Source organism: Furipterus horrens, unplaced genomic scaffold (genome assembly GCF_987537825.1).
Source record: "Furipterus horrens unplaced genomic scaffold, mFurHor1.1.pri manual_scaffold_13, whole genome shotgun sequence".
Taxonomy (NCBI): Eukaryota; Metazoa; Chordata; class Mammalia; order Chiroptera; family Furipteridae; genus Furipterus; species Furipterus horrens.
The window spans coordinates 38,345,845-38,365,256 of record NW_028327183.1 but is presented as its reverse complement, the minus strand read 5'-3'; the positions used below and the strand labels follow the sequence as shown (position 1 = coordinate 38,365,256).

Genomic DNA, 19,412 nt, shown 5'->3' with positions numbered 1-19,412 from the left:
AAAAGACTTAGAATGAGGAGGGATTAAGAGAGCTGTATGACAACATGAAACATAATAATATCCATATCATAGATGTACCAGAAGGAGAAGAGTAATAGATAGAAAACCTGTTTGGAAAAATGTCAGAAAACTTCCCTAACTTGATGAGAGAAAAGATCACACAAGTGCAAGAAACACAGAGGGCCCCAATGAATATAAACCCAAAGAGGCCCACTCCAAGACATATCATAATTTAAATTGCAAAACTAAAAGACAAAGAGAAAATCCTAACGGCAGCAAGAAAGAAACAGCTTATAAGATACAGGGAACTCCAATAAGGCTATCAGCTGGTTTCTAAACAGAAACACTACAAGCCAGAAAGGAATGAAAAAAAATATTCCTAGCAATGAAAAGCAAATACCTATACCCAAGACCACTCTACCCAGCAAGGCTTTCATTCAGAGTAGAAGGTGAAATAAGGAGTTTCCCAGACAAAAGAAGGTGAAAAGAATACATCTCCACGAAATCAGCACTGCAAGAATGCTAAAGGGACTGCTTTAAGAAGATAAAGAAGGGGCGTGCAAACACAGGTACAAAGGGAAAAATGACAATGAATAAGTATCTAGCAATAATAACCTTAAATGTAAATGAATTAAATGCTCCGATCAAAAGACAGGGTAGCTGAATGGATACAAAAACATGACCCACGTATATGCTGTCTACAAGAGACCCACCTCAGAACAAAAGATCTGTACAGACTGAAAGTGAAGGCATGGAAACAAACATTGAAGTTAGTGGACATGAAAAAAAGCTGGGATGGCAATACTTATATCAGACAAAATAGATTTTACAACAAAGCCATAAAAAGAGACAAAGAAGGACATTTCATAATACTTAAGGAAACAATCCATCAAGAACATATAACTCTTGTAAACATGTAGGCACCCAACATAGGAGCACCCAAATATATAAGGATAATCTTGGAGGACTTCAAGAAGGATATCCACAGAAACACAGTCATAGGGGATTTTAACACCCCATTATCAAAAATGGACAGATCATTGGAGCAAAGAAACAAGGATATTGAGGCATTGAACAACACTCTAGACCAAATGGACTTAATTGATATATATAGACCCTTTCACTCCAAAGAAGTAAATATACATCTTTTCAAGTGTACATGGAACATTTTCAAAGATAGACCACATGGTTGGAGCTAAAATAAGCCTCAACAAATTCAAGAAAATTGAAATTATATCAAGCACCTTCTCAAATCACAATGGCTTGAAACTGGAAACCAATATTAAGGAAAAACCTCAAAAACATTCAAATTCATGGAGAATGAATAACATGCTATTAAATAATGAATGGGTTGACAATGAGATCAAGGAAGAAATTTAAAAGTTTCTGGACAAAAATGAAAATGAACACACAAAGCTCAAAATCTATGGGACACTGTGAGAGAGTCCTTAGAGGGAAGTTCATACCAATACAGGCTTACCTAAAAAGGATAGAAGAATCTCAAGTAAACAACCTAACCCTACATCTACAAGAACTACAGGAACAACAACAAATAAAGCCTGAAGGAGTACAAGGAAGTAAATAATCAAGATCAGAGCAGAATTAAATAACATAGACTAAAAAAACAGTTCAAAAGATCAATAAATCCAGTGGCTGTTTCTTTGAAAGATAAACAAAATCAACAAGCCTTTAACCAGAGTCATCAAGGAAAAAAGAGAGAATCCAAATAAATAAAATCAGAAGTGAAAGGGGAAATCACAATCGATACCACAGAAATTTCTATAAACACTGATATGACAAGAAATTTGAACACCTGGGTAAAATGGACAAATTTCCGGAAACACAGCATCTTCCAGAAGAAGCAGAAAGCCTGAATAGACTGATAACAACTAGTGAAATTGAAGCAGTAATCAAAATCTTCCAGCACACAAAAGTCCTGGATCAGTTGGCTTCACAGGAGAATTTTTCCAAACATTTAGGGAAGAAATAACTCCTATTCTTCTCAAGCTATTCCAAAATTTTAAGAAGAAGGAATACTTCCAAACTTTTTCTATGAGGCCAGTATTACTCTAATTCCAACACCAGGTCAAGACACAACAAAGAAAATGACCATAGATGCTAAAATCCTCAACAAAATATTGGCAAACTAGATCCAGCAACACATTAAAAAATCATACATCATGATCAGATATAGGAAAATAGTGGCAGGGTAGTCAGCAGACTGCTGGGTGTGCTCCTATTGTGGAGGAGACTTGGAGGACAGACAGAGCAGAGAGTGGGTGAGAGTGGCTTCAGATAGGGCAAACAGAGATAGGAGCATGGGAACAGCCTGGGAGAGAGAAGGAACCCCCACCTGCATTTTCTAAGGTGAGTTGCTGGGGCCTCTACCCCAGCCCAGCACCTCAGGCTGCACTGGAAAGGGATGCTGGTGGATTAACTCAGTAGCCAGGATCCAAGAGGGTGAAGAGTGAAGGCTGGAGAAGTGGAGAGGGCTGGAGGCTGTGCTCCTGCCGTGGGTACCCTGTGCAGCGATGACTCAATGGAAAGATGTGCTGGCCTTCCCCTGGGTCTGGATCTTCAGCTTAATCGTTGAGAAATCATATGTATAACCACTGGACACTGCCGGGAGTTGAGCATTGTGGCTGAAGGTGGACACCCGAGGCTGCTTCCTAACGACCTTTCGGGTGCAAATTGAGGAAGTGATGCCAGCATGAATCCAGTATCACAAGCTTGGAATCTGCAGGCTGTGACTTGGTATGCAGAGAGATTTTACAGGGCCCAGAAGATTCTCCCTGAGAGGTTTGGGGGCTGAAACTAAAGCCGGGCCCACTGGTAGAGCTGACGGTAAGCCAGGAGGGGTCTGGCTCTAAGAGTCAAAAAGCAACATTTTTTTCTTTTTGTTTGTTCATTTGTTTTCAACAGGGGAGGAACGGCTAGAGGTGCATGCACTTGCCCCAGGCTCCAGCTGGGGTGTGAGGTGGAGTGGAGACCTTGAGTGCTATGGGAGAAATGGTTTCGATAGATCACTCCCCTCCTGGTGGCAATAGACAGAGGGGAAGCATTGGGCCTACCTGCAGAAAGTACTTGGCCCCACCCCATAGTGCTTAAGTCTGACTGAGGATTTCAGAGTGAATAAGAGTAAAAGGTGAAAGACAGAGACTTTGGCAGAAGAGCACCGATAGTTGAGATTAGGCAGCCTAGATCCAGACTTGGACACAAAATGAAGTCAACTGGGTGGCTCCAGAAGGAGAAGAAAATGGAAAATTAGAGAAACTACAAAGAAAAATTCCACTGTGACCTTCTTTAGGAATTGTCTTCTACATATCCTTTTAGTAGTCATTCTTTGTCCTCCAAGTCTATGCATTATAAGTAAATAGTACTTATAGCATAGTTTATTTTAAATCCCATATTTTGCTCCTCCCTTTTCTCAATTTTACCATTTCATTTTCTCCTATTTTTTTAAAATTATCTTTTCTGTTATTACCACTCATTTCCAATCTGCACTCATTTTTTCTCCCCTGTCCAGCCTCTTCTTTTTTCCATCAAAAAGTAAACTTACTCTCTCCACCTTGATCAATCTGTGACATTCCTGTAACTTTATCCATAAATTCTCACTATTCTGGTATTTCAAATCTCAAATCTGATTGTTACCCTCTCCTAATCCATCTGTACCTTGCTCCAGCCCTTTACTTATTTCCCTTTAAATTTGAATTTTTCTCTTTCTCAGCCTAGTTTTCATTCCTCACCCTAAGTATTCTTTCTCCCTCTATCAATTCAAAATCATTTCCCTTTCCTCTAGACATCTCCTAAACTTCTCTTTCATTCCTTTTTACCTCTTACTTCCATCCCACCTACATTAATCTTAGCTCATAGGTTACTATTAGTGCTATAGTGAAATTTTTTCTCTATATTTTTCTTTTCTCTTATTATTCATCATCCTTATCATTATTTATCTCTGTGTGTGTGTGTTCTCTCTCTCTCTCTCTCTCTCTCTCACACACACACACACACACACTATATATATATATATATATATATATATATTTTACAACTTCTGTTTAAACCAAATATTACATTTCCCCTCTTAATTCATTTTGCTTTTTCTCCTTTTTAATATACGATATAAATTTTACTTTCTTTCTCTCATTGCCTTGTACCTACTCACCACTATTATCGCTCCTCCCCCCACCCCTCTCAAAAATCATTTTTCTTTCAGTTAGTCGACTCTTATTAGTTTATCCTTTCTTATAGGAGTCTCTATCTCATTACATCCTTATTAATACTGGCTCATTAGCAGTTGATATGGTGATTAAGGGTGGAGATATCTTTGCGGGTGTGGGATTCCTTTTCTTGCATACATTTTAAAATATATTTGATTAATTGTGTTGTTATAATAGTCTCATTTTTCCCCCCTTTGCTCTCCTCCACCCAGTACCCCCTTTCCCTACAGCAATCACATGACCCATAGTTCATGTCCATAGGTTGTGCATATATGTTCTTTGGCTTCACCCTTTCCTATATTATTCTTAACTCCCTCCTGTCTATTTTGTACCAACCAATTATGTTTCTTAGTCCCTGCACCATTTCCACATTTCTTCCCCTTCTCCCTCCCAGCTGATAACCCTCCAAATGATCCCCTACCTATAATTCTATTCCTATTCTGGTTTGCTTAGTTGGATTTTGTTTCTATTTTTTAGATTCATTTGTTGATAGTTGTGAGTTTGTTGTCATCTTTTAAAATATGCTTTATTGATTATGCTGTTACAGTTCTCCCAATTTCTTTTCCCTTTGTTCCCCTCCACCCATTGGCCCTCTCCCTCCAGTGGTCCCCACACCTTAGTCCATGCCCATTGGTTGTGCATATAGTTCTTCTCAACCTCTTCCTGTCTACTCTACTCCCTCCTACTATGCTTCTTAATTGCTGTACCATCTCCCTTTCTTTCCCCCCAACCCCTATCTGCTGACCTCCCCCCAATATGTTCCCCATACCTATAATTTTTCTCCCACTCTTGTTACCTACTTAGTTTGCTTTTGTTTCGGTTCCCTAGCTTCTGTTGTTGGTTGTTGTGATACAGTTTTCATTTTAATGTTCATAGTTTTGATCCTCATTCTCCTAAACAAGTCCTTTTAACGTGTCATATAACAGTGGTTTGGATCTGAAGAACTCCTTCAGTTCTACTTTGTCCTGGAAGAACTTTATCTGTCCTTCTATTCTGAATGAGAGCTTTGCTGGATAGAGTAATCATGGTTGTAGGTTTTTGCTTTTCATTACTTTGAGTATTTCATGCCAGTCCCTTCTTGCCTGCAGAGTTTCTTTTGAGAAATCAGCTGATAGTCTAATTGGGACCCCTTGTACATAATTCTCTTCTTCTCTCTTGCTGCTTTTAAGATTCTCTCTTTATCCTTAATTTTTGAGGTAGTTGTATGACTTCTCAGTTGTGAAGGAATATGCAGAGTGTCTGTCTAGGACTCTATCTTGGCTGGAAATTGGGTGTAGGATACTTGCCAGGGCAGGTAGCTTTTTTTAAGCAGCATCTCAACTGTTTACAAAACAAAGTGGGCAGACTGACTCAGTCACTAGCTGGAGGGAAGGACCCACCAAAGAGAAACACAACAAGAAAACCAATTTATTACCAGATCGCCCAAATAAAAGACAGAAAGCAGATCCAAAAAGCATCAACCTCAGGAGATAAAGGAATCTGCACCACTTACCACAGAAAGTCACAAGATGAAAGCAGGAAGTGAAATAGATAAATCTAAGAAACAGAAACAAACAAGAAAAGCCACATAAAATGGGGAGATGAAGAAACAAAATCCCATCAAAGGAAAGGAATAATTTCCAGAAGGAGGGATAGATGAAATAGAGGCAGGCAAACTATCAGACATGAAATTCAAAACAATGGTGATAAGGATGCTCAATGAACTCAAGAAACTCAGAGAAAACTACAGCAAACTCCAGAGGAACTAAAAAGAACTTCAGGGAAAATACAGAGAACTCCAGGGAAGCTACAAGGACCTTACTGAGAACAACACCAGCATGAAAAAGGACATAAAACTATTAATAAGAGCCAGGAAGAATGAAGAATACAATTTTTGAAGTGAAGAACACAGTAGAAGGAATCAAAAGCAGGCTCAATGAAGCAGAGGATTTGGATCAGTGAGCTAGAGGATAACGTAGGAAAAAAATTCCCAGATGCAACAAAATGAAAAAAAAGACTAAAAAAGTATCAAGAGGGCTTAAGAGAGCTTCAGAACAACATGCAATGTAATAATATCCATATTATAGAGATACCAGAAGGAGAAGAGAAGCAAGGGTTAGAAAAAATGATTGAAAAAGTAATGAGAGAAAACTCCCTGAACATGATGAGAGAAAAAGTCTCACAAGAATAGGGAGCACAGAGGGCCCCAAAGAAGATGAACCCAAGGAGGCCCACTCCAAGACACATGATAATTAAAATGGCAACATTCAAAGACAAAGAATTATAAAGGCAGCAAGAGGAAAACCGCATATAACATACAAGGGAGATCCAAAAGGCTATCAGTTGATTCCTTAACTACACTACAAGCCAGAAGGGAATGGCAAATATATGTCAAGCATGAAAACAAAGGCCTACAACCAAGACTACTCTACCCAGCAAGGTTCTCATTCTAAATGAAGGTGAAATAAGGAGTTTCTCAGACAAAGGAAGAGTAAAAGTATACACCTCTACCAAGCCAGCATTGCAAGAGATGCTAAAGGGACTCCTTTAAGAAGAAGGAGAAAAGGAGAGATGGAGAGGAACACAGGTATGAAGGGAAAAAGTCACAATGAATAAGTACATATTAGTAGTAACCTTAAGTGTAAATGGATTAAATGCTCCAATCAAAAAACATAGGGTAGCGGAATGGAACTTTTCACCCCAAAGAAGCAAAATATACAATCTTTTCAAAGGCACATGGAACATTTTAAAAGATAGACCACATGATAGGACACAAAACAAGCCTCAACAAATTCGAGAAAATTGAAATCGTATCAAGCATTTTTTTCAGACCACAATGCCTTGAAACTAAAAATCAACCTCAGAGAAAAAAATCAAAGACACCCAAACTCATGGAGAATGAATAACACGCTATTAAATAATGAATGGGTTAACAATGACATCAAAGAGGAAATCAAGAAATTTCTAGAAACAAATGACAATAAACACACAACAGCCCAAAACCTATGGGACACAGCAAAAGCAGTTCTAGAGTGCAGTTCATAGCAATACAGGAATATCTGAAAAGGATAGAAGAAGCTCAAATAAAAAATCTAATCCTAAAGCTACAAGAACTAGAACAACAACAAACAAAGCCTAGGTCAAGAAGAAGAAAGGAAATCATCAAGATAAAAGCAGAATTAAACAACATAGAGACTAAACAAACAATCAAAAAAATTAACAAAAGTAGGAGCTGGTTCTTTGAAAAAATAAACAAAATCGACAAGCCTCTCGCCAGGCTCATCAAGAAAAAAAGAGAGAAGACCCAAATAAACAAAATCAGAAATGAAAGAGGAGAAATCACGACTGATACCTCAGAAATACAAACAATTGTAAGAGGTTTCTACAAACAACTGTATGGCAAGAAATTTGACAACCTAGAAGAAATGGACACATTTCTAGAAACATATAACCTTCCAAAACTGAATCAAGAAGCAGTGGAAAGTCTCAACAGACCAATAACAAAGAAGGAAATCGAAACAGTAATAAAAAATCTCCATGCACACAAAAGCCCTGGACCGAATGGCTTCACAGGCGAATTTTACAAAACATTTGGAGAAGAGCTAACTCCTACCCTCCTCAAACTATTCCAAAAAATACAAGAAGAGGGAAAAATCCCAAACTCTTATTATGAAGCTAGTATTACCCTAATCCCAAGACCAGATCAAGACACAACAAAGAAAGAAAACTACAGGCCAATATAACTGATGAACATAGATGCTAAAATCCTCAATAAAATTTTGGCAAACAGGATCCAGCAATACATCAAAAAGATCATACACCACGATCAAGTGGGATTCATCCCAGGGATGCAAGGATGGCTTAATATTCACAAATCAATAAATATAATACATCACCTAAACAAAATGAAAGACAAAAATCACATGATCATATCAATAGATGCAGAAAAAGCATTTGATAAAACACAACACTCATTTATGATGAAAACACTCAGCAAAACGGGAATAGAGGGAGCATACCTTAACATAATTAAGGCTATATATGAGAAGCCCGAAGCCAACATCATATTCAATGGACAAAAACTGAAAGCATTCCCCCTGAAATCAGGAACTAGACAAGGCTGTCCACTTTCTCCACTTCTATTCAATATAGTGTTGGAATTTCTAGCCACAGCAATCAGACAAGACAAAGAAATAAAAGGCATCCAAATTGGGAAAGAAGAAGTAAAACTATCACTATTTGCAGATGACATGATAGTATACATAGAAAACCCTATAAACTCCACTAAAAGACTACTCAATATAATAAGTGAATTTGGCAAAGTAGCAGGGTACAAAATAAATACACAGAAATCTAAGGCATTTCTGTACACCAACAATAAAATATTGGAGACAGAGGCAAAAAAGAAAATACCATTTGTTATAGCAACAAGAAAAATAAAATACCTAGGAATAAACTTAACCAAAGAGATAAAAGACATGTACACTGAAAATTACACAACAATGAAGAAAGAAATTAAGGAATATACAAATAAATGGAAGCAAATACCATGTTCTTGGGTGGGAAGAATCAACATCATCAAAATGGCCATACTACCCAAAGCAATTTACAGATTCAATGCAATCCCTATTAAAATACCAATGACATATTTCACTTACCTAGAACAAATAGTACAAAAATTCATTTGGTACAAAAAAAGACCCTGAATAGCAAAAGCAATCTTGAAACAGAAGAACACAGCAGGAGGAATCACGATACCAGATATCAAGCAATACTACAAAGCCACTGTGATCAAAACAGTCTGGTACTGGCATAAGAACAAACATATAGATCAGTGGAACAGAATAGAGAGCCCAGAAATAAACCCAGGCCTCTATGGTCAACTAATATTTGCTAAAGGAGGAAGGAACATAAAATGGAGTGATAAGAGCCTCTTCAACAAATGGCGCTGGGAGAACTGGACAGGGACGTGCAACAAAATGAAACTAGACCACCAACTTACACCACACATGAGAATAAACTCTAGATGTATCAAACACTTAAATGTAAGCCAGGAAACCATAAAAGTCCTAGAGGAAAACATAGGCAGGAAAATTTCAGATATCCCACGTAACCATATATTCACGGATACATCTCCTCAGACAAGAGAAATAAAGGAAAAAATAAACGAATGGGACTATATCAAACTAAAGAGTTTCTGCTCAGCAAAAGAAAACATCAGCAAGATGAAAAGGAAACCAACCATATGGGAAAACATATTTGCCAATGACATCACAGACAGGGGACTGATCTCCAAAATATATAAAGAGCTTATATGACTCAACATCAAGAAAACAAACAACCCAATTAAAAAATGGGCAAAGGACCTGAACAAACACTTCTCCAAAGAGGATATACAGAAGGTCCATAGGCACATGAAAAAGTGCTCAACATCACTGGCCATCAGAGAGATGCAAATAAAAACCACAATGATATACCACTTTACACCTGTCAGAATGGCCATCATCAACAAATCAACAAACAACAAATGCTGGCGAGGATGTTGAGAAATGGGAACCCTACTGCACTGTTGGTGGGAATGCAGACTGGTGCAACCACTATGGAAAACAGTATGGAACTACCTCAAAAAACTAAAAACGGAACTGCCTTTTGAACCAGTGATTCCACTGCTAGGATTATACCCCAAAAAATCCTAAAACCCTAATTCAAAAGAACTTATGCATCCCTATGTTCATAGCAGCCCTATTTACAATAGCTAAGTGCTGGAAACAGCCTAAGTGCCCATTTGTAGATGAGTGGATCAAAAAACTGTGGTACATTTACACAATGGAATACTATGTAGCAGAAAGAAAGAAGGAACACCTGCCACTTGCGACAACATGGATGGACCTAGACAGAATTATGCTTAGTGAAATAAGCCAGGCAAAGAAAGAAAAATACCATATGATATCACCTAATACAGGAAATTAAAGAACAACACAAACAAATGAACTAAATAGGACAAAGAGTAGAATAGTAGTCAGTAGGGGGGAGGGGAGAGGGAGAGAAGGGGGATAAGTAAGGGAAGGGTCTAGTCAAGGAACGTGTATAAGTGACTTATGGACATGGACAACGGGGAGGGATATGATTGTGGGAGAAGGGATGGGCTGGGTGGGAGGAGCAATGGGGGAAAAATGGGACAACTGTAATTGAAAAACCAAAAAGTAAAAGAAATTATTTGTTGAAAAAAAAAAGATAAAGGAGTTCATCATCACCAAGGCATTATTATATAAAATGTTAAAGAAACTTATTTAAGAGAAGGAAGATCAAAACTATGAACATTAAAATGACAACAAACTTACAACTATAACAACAGAGTCTAAAAAAGAAAAAGAAAAACAAAGTAAGCAAACAACCAGAATAGGAACACAATCATAGGTATGGGGATCGGTTGAAGGGTTATCACCTCAGTGGGGGAAGGAGGAGAAATGGGGAAATGGTGCAGAGATTAAGAAGTATAATTGGTAGGTACAAAATAGACAGGGAGAAGTTAATAGTATAGGGAAGGGTGAAGCAAAAGAATTTATATGCATGACCCATGGACATGAATTAATGGGGGTGGGATTGCTGGAGTGGAGCAAAGGTAAACGAAATTAAGACTACTGTAACAACATAATCAAAAAAATATACTTAAAATTAAAAATACCTCTACTGAAAAAAATAAATCTTGTAGCAGTTTTACTAATTATACATAAAAATTCAGTTCAAATAACCATTTAATCCTTTTCCCTTTGTTCCAGCATCATCTGGTGTCCTTAAAATGATCCCCTAACTTTCACAAAAAATAATAGTAGTCAAATAAGTTTGTTCTTTTTTTGTCATCAAACTTCTAGTATTTCATTTGGAAGACTGGTCTTAGAGATGTATAAACACCGTTGAGTCTTTTATTTATCTGTATAATAAAGATTACTCAGAAAAAATTAAAAGCATTAAATGAGATAATGCATTAGCTCATCTCTTCTCTACAAAATCGAAGTGTTGAAACTCAGGAATCAAACTGGTTATTGCATACAATTTTCCTTGTTGCACAGGCTTATCACACTAGCAATAACACCCCATATGTAATAGTCTATGTGTTAGAGCATGAGTAATTCTCAGTGTGTGAGCTCTTCATGAGGATCTACTTAGGTCAGGAAACAAATATTGATAGTAACTTATTGGAGGTTTTTACATGTGCATAACCCTATTCAACTTTAAAAAATGGGGTACTGAATGAAAGAAGGGGAAGGAATTAGCCAAAGGGTGTATATGCATAGCCCATGGACACAGACAACAGTGTGGTGATTGCCAGAGAGAAGTGGTGGCAGGGACTGGGTGGAGGTGGGAAAAAGGGGGAGGAAACAGGAACATTTGTGATAGTGTCATAATATAAATAAATAAGTAAATATTTACCTTGGAGTGAGAAACCTATGGATTTAAAAATATGTAAAGGCGTTTTTCTATGAGAGAAAAAAAGAAAAAATTATCTTCAATTTAAAATCAGGTTCCTCATGAAAAAATGATTTTAAAGTAAAACTTTTGAACTGTTGTGATAGAGACACACGTGATACTACACATAATAAATTGGGAAATAGAACTTCCGGCCAAGATGGAGGCTTAGACGGACGCGCTAGGTCTCCCTCTACAACTAGAGAGGAATACAACTACTTCAAAACAAAGGATAACTAGAAATTCCAGAAAATAAAACTACACGGAAGCCCAACATATGAAGTTATAAACCAGCGGCGCCCTTTGGGCAGGTAAGAGCGAAAGGGGGCGGTGCTGTTTGCGGTCGCACCAGGGACAGCAGCGGGGAGAACAATCCCGGCTGCAGTCGAACCCCCGGCAGCTCGTGACCCCAACGCTGAGGAAAGCAGCCACCACATCGCCTTGAACAGTGAGGCCCAGGGGGGCGGGAGGACGGATCCCGGTCTCCTAGCGGAATAACTGTGTGAATCCATCTTGGACCCCCGCCCCCAAAGAAAGCGCCACAGGACTGCAAAATAGGTCGCGGACAGGCACCGGTCGCTGGATTGTGACGACAAAGCACCACGGCACAGCAACAAAGGCTGCCGAACGGCGCTGGTCGCTGGGTCTTTACGAGTACACAGGCACTGCCCCCTACAGCCGGCCCAAGAAAACAAAACGCATCTGTCAAAATGAGGCAGACAACTATAGAAATCATGGTGGCACAGCTCACCAGGCAACAGATGGAGAACCTGACAGATGAACAGATAAGAAACCTGTCAGATGCTCAGTTCTGGGCCATTGTTATCAGGTGGCTTACAGAATTCACAAAAGATCTGGAAAAAGATGAGAAAGAAGCGAAAAACACTCATAACGAAAGGAACAAAACCACATATGAGACATATGGTGAGGAAAAAAAATCCAGAGTTCATTTCAACAAACTGGAATATGGAGAAGGAACAAGCAGTCAACCAATGCAGCGAGAGGAAATGGGAAGCAACGATGAGAGGATCAGAAACCTCTGGGACAGCTATAAAAGGCCCAACATAAGAACCATTGGTTTGCCAGAGAGCGAGGAAGATGAACTAGAACTTGAAAAATTGAGTGAAAATATAATAAAGGAGAACTTCCCAGACTTGGGGAAGGAAATAGATTTACAGGTCCAGGAAGCACAGAGAGTTCCAAGAAAACTGGACCCAGGGAGAACCACTCCAAGACACATTATAATCAAAATGTCAAAAATTAAAGATAAAGAGAGAATCTTAAAAGCAGCAAGAGAGAAGAAAAGAATTATGTACAAAGGGGTCCCAATTAGACTATCAGCTGACTTCTCAAGGGAGACCCTGCAGGCAAGAAGGGACTGGCAAGAAATATTCAAAGTAATGAAAATCCAAAACCTACAACCACGAATACTCTATCCAGCAAAATTGTCATTCAGAATAGAAGGACAGAGAAAGTGTTTCCAGGACAAAATAAAACTGAAAGAGTTCATTAGATCCAAACCACTGTTATATGAGATGTTAAAGGGACTGGTTTAGAAAAAGGAGGATCAAGACAATGAAATCTAAAATGAAAACTGCATCACAAGAAACAACAGAAGCTAGGGAATTGAAACAAAGGCAAAACTAAACAGGCAACGAGAGTGGAAAAAGAACTATAGGTACGGGGAACACATTGGGGGGAGGTCAACAGGGAGGGGGAATGGGGAGAGGGAGGGAGATGATATAGGAATTAAGGATCATGGTAGGAGGGAATGGAATAGACAGAGAGAGGTTGAGAAGAACTGTATGCACAACTAATGGACATGATCTAAAAGGGGGGGACAACTGGAGGAAGGGGGGCCACCGGGTGGAGGGGAGCATAGGGAAGGGAAACTGGCACAAATGTAATATTATAATCAATAAAACACATTAAAAAAATAAATTGGGAAATAACTCAGGAAAGTGGAATAATAACTGATCAGAAAAAAACTGGTATGCTTGAGAAAGTTAAGGCTAGTGTGTGAGAAATACATTTATGCTCAACAAGAAGGCAAAAATATCACCAAGCACAAAAGGGAGGAATCCTTAAGAAAATAAAAGAATATAAAGCAAATTAAAGAGGCATATGACAACTCAGATTATCTTCCCTCACAGTACCTTAAAACTAGAAAGGCCAGACATTGAGAGTATTATACAGCCAAATGAAATGAAAGCTAAAGTAGGTGGCAGCTCAATCCAAAATCAAAAGAAGTATTAGTATGGATAGCATAGCAAGAGTAGCCAGGCCTGCTGACCTCAGTGTACAGTATGTGTCTGTACACAAAGACACATAGAGAGCACTCTATTCAAAATTGAAAGAGATCTAGTCTTACAGAATAAAGAAAACTCAAAATTGAAGAAAGAAAATAAAATGTGTAGAAATTAATAAACAAGAAAGTATATGTACAAAAATATAGACAAAATCTGGTTAATTAAAAGACTAATAAAATATAGCATCTCCTAACAAAATTGATTTTAAAAAGGAGAATAAAGGTACAAATATTATTAGAAATAAATTAGTAACACAGGAAGAAGTGCAAAAGAGATATACAAAACAAGCAAATATGGTGAAAAACTCCATGCTAATAAGTTTAAAAATATAATTATGAAATATTTTTCTAAAATAATAACTTACCAAAGCTACAAAAATTTAAACGGACAATACAGAATCTGAGTAACACTTTATTTTTATTTATTTAACTTTTAATTTTTATTGAATTGGGGTGCCCTTAACACTTTAAAACTTACCTCCCCCAAAAAACATCAGACCAGACAGTTTTACTGGCAAATTTCCCCAAACTTTCAAAAAAAATAATTTTGAGTACCAATTTTTCCAGAAAATAGGAGAAAATACCCATCAATACATTATACAAAGCCAGTGAGATACCACAGAGGCAATGACAGACACAAATAGAACAAGATAAGAATATTAGATATCAGGGAGAAACAAGATGGCAGAAGAGTAAGTGGAAGCTACACTAACCTCCTCCCAGAACTAGTCTGGATTTACAACTTAATTTTGGAGAAATCATCTGGATTAACCAACCGAACACTAGCTGGAGAGAAGTCTTATAACCACGGGAAGACAGAAAAGGCCACTACATCATAACGTGACCAGTTGGGAGTGTGGAGACACAGAAGGGCTGGCTGGGCTCCCACGGGTGGCAGCTGAAGGGACTGAGAAACAGCTCAGCAGCCAGGGGTTCCCCCAGAGAAGGACAGGGTCTAAACCCCCAGTTGAGCATCCCAGCCTAGAGCAACAGAGTGGAAAGTAAAATAGTATCCAGCTGTGAAAAGTGAAAAGCCACAGGGTTTCTTGTTAGCTGGAGGGAAACAGCTGGAGAAAAAGAGCTCTTAAGCGAATCACATACGAAAATATTTGGCCCCCACTTACCCTGGGCTCGAGTGGAGGGAAGGCAGAGAGGACTGGAGATGCTTGGGGAAAGTTTGGTGTGGTGGCTTTGGGCGGAGAACTGGGGAGCAGCCGGCCAGGTCCCAGTGCTGACTCATACCCAGTGCTGCAGGCAGACCATTGGCCCCCCTCCAAGTGGCGTCAGCCTGAAGGGAAGCAAAAACCCAGTCTACAGGTATTAAGCTGCCACACCCACGGTCCTTAAGCCTGACAGCTAATCACAGATTGAATAGATTAACAACTGAAGAAGTCAGACAAAGGCAGTAGATCCCTGAAAGTCTCCAATGGGCTGCCTAGGCCCAGACTGGTACAGGATCTGAGGCCACAAGGGGCTGATCCAGGAAGTGCAGATCATTCTAAGAAGCATCAACAAACAATAGAAGTCACAAAAATGGGGAGACAGAGAAACAACCCCTCATCGAAAGGAAAGGTAGACTCCCCAGAAAGAGTGCTAAATGAAATAGAGGGGAGCCAACTATCAGATATGGAACTGAAAGCATGGATTATGGAGAAGCTCAATGAGCTCAGCGGAAACTACAAAGAACTCCAGGGAAGCTACAGGAACTCCAGAAAAACTACAAGGAACTTACTGAGAATTGTACTAGCATGAAAAAGGACATAGGAGCTATCATTAAGATTCAGGAGGACATGAAGAATATGATCTCTGAATTGAAGAACACAATAGAAGGAATTAAAAGCAGGCTAGAGGAAGCAGAAGATTGGATCAGCGAGCTGGAAGACAATGTAGACAAAAACTCCCAGACAGTGCAACAAAATGAAAAAAGACTGAACAAGACAGAAGAGGCTCTAAGACAGTTGCAGGACAACATGAAACGTAATAATATCCGTATCATAGGAATTCCAGAAGGAGAAGAAAAGCAAGGGTTAGAAAACCTCATTGAAAAACTAATGACAGAAAACTTCCCTCACATGAGGAGAGAAAGAGTCATGCAATTCGAGGAAGCACAAAGGGTCCCAATGAAGATGAACCCCAACAGGCCACCTCAAGACACATCATAATTAAAATGGCAACATTCAAAGACAAAGAGAGAATCCTAAAAGCAGCAAGAGAGAAACAACTAATAACATACAAGGGAGCTCCAATAAGGCTATCATGACATTTCTCAGCAGAAACACAACAAGCCAGAAGGGAATGGCAAAAAATATTCCAAGCAATGAAAAACAAAGGTCTACAACCTAGAATACTATACCCAGCAAAGCTCTCATTCAAAATGGAGGGTGAAATAAGGAGCTTCCAAGACAAAAGAAGGCTAAAAGAATACATCTCCACCAAACCAGCATTGCAAGAGATGCTAAAGGGTCTGCTTTAAGAAGATGAAGAAACAGAGAGAGACAGAGAGGAACACGAGTACAAAGGGGGGAAATGACAATGAATAAGTACTGAAAGAAAGAAGGAACTTCTACCATTTGCAACAACATGGATGGAACTAGAGAGAATTATGCTTAGTGAAATAAGCCAGGCAACGAGAGAAAAATACCTTATGCTATCACCTAGTACAGGAAACTAATGAACAACACAAACAAATGAGCAAAATGTAACCAGAGGTATGTAAACAAGGAATAAACTAACAATAACAAAGGGGGATATGGGAGGGAGAGAAGGGGGTAAGAAGAGGAGGGGTCTAGTCAAAGAACATGTATAAATGACCCATGGACATGGACAACTGGGTGGGGTCTGAATGTGGGAGAAGGGGGTGTAGGGTGCAGGGAAGAAAGAGGGGGGAAAAAGCGGGACAACTGTAATCAAAAAACAAACAAAAAATTTTAGTGAGGGAAAAAATAAAAATATAAAGAATGGAAATGCAAGTTCAGTGAATATTAGAAGGAAAAGGATTTTCCTTCACACTGTATATTTTCTCCCTATCCGATCCCTCCAGAGTTTGGCATTCTAAAGAAGTAAGTAATGACATGAGTTTCTTTGCATAAAACTAATAATACCACTTTTTAATAGAGGTTTTTTTGACTAAGACTTTGACTGGAATGTCATGACTAAAAGAGACATGCTTGGGCTCTGGTTGTTACCAAAAAGCCCCGAGGAACCGGGATTGACTTTCAAAGGTACTAAAAGCCCACAAGATAAAAGGCCTGGTACCTTGGTTGGATGTGCGGTCCATGGCAATCTCTCCAGGGAAGGAATGAAGGTTGTTTTACTGAAAGATGGCTAGATGGGACCTTAAGGCACAACGGAAAACCAGAAGGACTTGGAAAAGACAGGTCTTTACAGGCAAGGCTGAATGCCAGGTATATGGTTCTGCTTCTGTGCCCTGAAGGGCAGACTGAAGGTCACCCTAAATGTTCCTTGCGTAAGTTCCAGCAAAGCAGAACTGAAGATCATAAGAGATAATTTTCTGCACTTGTTCTTTTTATGCAAATGAACAGGATAAATTAAAAATGCACTTAATGCAGTCCCTTTAATGACAAGGAGGGTAATCTTAGGGAGAAAAATCGTGATTCAAGGAAAATCACAATGCTCAGTGGTAGACTATAAAGTAGTGCAGCTAACCATCTTTAAAGTTTGTTTTGATTTGAAAATTAAACTATGTCTGTGGTATTATCAAAGATGTTTAATTTACAGGCAAGAAGAATGTCAAATGCCTTGCAAATGGATGTCTTTCCAATAAGACAGTCCTACAGATTTAGAGACTTGTATGTGGGTTATGTTACAGAAATTAACATGTTTTTTTTTCTGTTTTCAAAGGGCATAAGCCTATGATCTCATTACCTGAGTGATTGTCTGTATGTATAGGCCTCACTTAATCCTGTCTGCAGCGCTGTCTCCTGAGACTCAATGGTTTGGCTGAACTAAGTGGCTGCATTGGTGAAGAATAGGGTGGTCTGTGGGCTTCCCTTTAAAACTGGTTTCTCTTTTCTGTCCTAATGGCTTGGACAGAAAGAGCCCAGAGATCTGAGAGGGGCAAACCTAAACTATTTCCCTCATCCCAAACTAAGTATAATGGGCAAAAGGGTTTTGGATAGGTGAGATGTACCTGGCACACCATCCTCCAAAGGAACTCTTCTTTTCCCTAATGTGGGACATTGAAAAATTCATACCTGTCTTTTGTCATCTAGTGGTTATGGATTGAATGATGTCTTTTAATCCTGTTGCCAAATCTGTTGCCTCCAGAATACAGCAAGGATGCCAGCCTGTTAAATCAAGCATGCCGTTGTCGGGGACAGCCAACCGACCTGGAGTCTGCATGTTCCTTCCCCATGTGGGAAGGCCACCCCTGCCTCCACACCCCCACCCTTATTAGGGATTTCTGGACCCAGAGGTAGGTAGGACGACGACCATGTCCAGCTTGAAGCAGCTAGAGGAGCTCAAGACCTTCGTCCACTGTCCTTTATAAGATTATAAGGGGTTTTAAGTCTGAGAGGGATGGATTGTTATTTTTTATTGTTAAAATAATTATTAATTAATTTATTATTAAAAAAAAGAATAATAAGAATATGTAAAAGGGTGAGGCAGGAGAGCTTGTATGTACGACCCATGGGCATGGACTTGGGGAGGAAAGATTGTTGGGGGAAGGGGGATTCTGGGCGGAGGGGAGCAAAGGGGAAAAATTTGAACTATTGTAACAATATAATTAATAAAATATACTTAGAAAAAAAGAATATTAGATATCAGTCTTACATGTGTATATAATATCAAAAATAATAATCCAATATTAGAAAATAAATACAGCTTTTATACATGCAAACACACACATCATGACCAAGCTGGTTTATTCTAGGGATGCAAGGATAGCTTAACATTAGAAAATCTATTAATGTAATTTACAAAATTAATAGCTTAAAGAATAAAAGTCATTATAATTTAAAGACTTTCAGAGAGAAAAATTTGCTACAATTTTTAAAAAGCCCAATTAAACCAAAATCAGAAAAAAAGAGAGTAAATTATTTAATCTGATAAAGGGTATCTACCTTAAAAACCTACAGTAAACTTCATATTAAAGGTAACATTAGAATTATTTTTACTTAACAATTTGGAATAAGACAAGCATAATTAGTCATCTATTTTTATTCATTATACTGAGGTGCTAATATGGTGAATAAAATGAATGTATAAAAGAAGAATGGGAGGAAAAAATAAAGGATAGAAGGAAGAATGGAAAGAAGAAAGAAAGGAAGGGAAGGAAAGGAAAAAGATGGGATGGGAAGGCTAACAGGCACAATATAAAAATTAATAAGAAAACTTGTTATTATTTAGAAAAGATGTAGTAAATCCAAAAGAACATATATGTATAGAAAAATTATTAGAAATAATAAGAGAGGTGT

At 38.5% G+C, this 19,412-nt stretch overlaps 1 long non-coding RNA gene across 1 annotated transcript in view; it reads left to right on the top strand.

The window, feature by feature from the left end:
- LOC149994587 (uncharacterized) overlaps positions 1-18,641 on the top strand; it is a 34,965-nt gene extending 16,324 nt beyond the window's left edge. Inside the window, exon 3 of the long non-coding RNA XR_016507777.1 lies at positions 18,262-18,641. This is a non-coding gene — a long non-coding RNA (uncharacterized LOC149994587). The remainder of the gene's footprint in view (positions 1-18,261) is intronic.
- Positions 18,642-19,412: the final 771 nt, after the last annotated feature.